This window comes from Acomys russatus, chromosome 8, assembly GCF_903995435.1.
Source record: "Acomys russatus chromosome 8, mAcoRus1.1, whole genome shotgun sequence".
Classification (NCBI taxonomy): domain Eukaryota; kingdom Metazoa; phylum Chordata; class Mammalia; order Rodentia; family Muridae; genus Acomys; species Acomys russatus.
This window is the reverse complement of record NC_067144.1, coordinates 49,053,547-49,054,537: the sequence shown is the minus strand read 5'-3', so window position 1 is coordinate 49,054,537 and position 991 is coordinate 49,053,547. Positions and strand designations below refer to the sequence as shown.

At 40.4% G+C, this 991-nt stretch overlaps 1 non-coding gene across 1 annotated transcript; it reads left to right on the top strand.

Annotated features, from left to right (window-relative positions):
* Positions 1-546: 546 nt before the first annotated feature.
* Positions 547-690, top strand: LOC127193464 (small nucleolar RNA SNORA48). Its single transcript, XR_007831118.1, has one exon. It is a non-coding gene; the product is annotated as a small nucleolar RNA SNORA48 (small nucleolar RNA).
* Positions 691-991: the final 301 nt, after the last annotated feature.

Genomic DNA, 991 nt, shown 5'->3' with positions numbered 1-991 from the left:
AGGAAGGGGCCATGAAAGTCCCACAATGTAGGCAAAACAATAGAGGCAATTTGCACAGAAGTTTTAAGAGAAATCTAAAATTATTGATTAAGCCATCTAAATAACTTACTAAAAGTCAAGATGTTTAGTTCCTTGTAAATCTTTTAGTGAGAAATAAATATTTTGAGTTTATTTCTATCTTATCTTTAGTTTGTCAACTGCAGTATGTAAGTCAAGCAGGGCCAATTCTTAGGAGTTTTCATAAAAATGGCCATATATTCTTTACAAATGGCTCTCCATCTCATTGTAATCTACATCCTGGTGCCTGAAGCAAAGCAATCACTATCTGCTGGTACAGACACATGTACTTAATGGAACAGTTACCTACACTGCGAGTATCATATGAACGCTTGGGTAAACACAAGTACATTCAAACATTAATGACTCAGCTGCTATCAAACACCACCATATCTGTGCTAAAAAATATAAATCAGACAATTAATCAGTAACTTTTCTTTGTAGATACACAAAGGTTCAGTTAGAAGGCATTATAAATTCATCTTATTATCCCCTTGGCAATGGGCAAAGAGACACCTTGTTGGTGATGCTGTTCTTGTAACAGTCAGGGGCAGAACAGATGACAGTCTTTTGTTCATCCTACCTCGATGCCTGGGTTGAGGACCAAAACTCTTTTATACCTAGGAGTCATAAAAATCAAATCAAATCCAGGGGGTACAACATGAACGCAGGAGGATAGAGATCTGCAGACCACCATGCCACTGACAGACTGGCTCTCCAGAACATGGCACAGGCTAGTCATAGATACCAACTTGCAGCATGAATGGAGTATGTCACGCAGGACCCTGCCAGCCTTGTGGCCAGCCTGCATCAGGAGCGATCACAGTGTTTGAGTATGTGGTGGTCAGGTGGAAGAGAAAGACAAGTGGTAGCTTGAGCATTGTGAAGAGAGATGGAACTGGAGATTCGAAGGTAGAGAAGAGTAGCCTGTTGA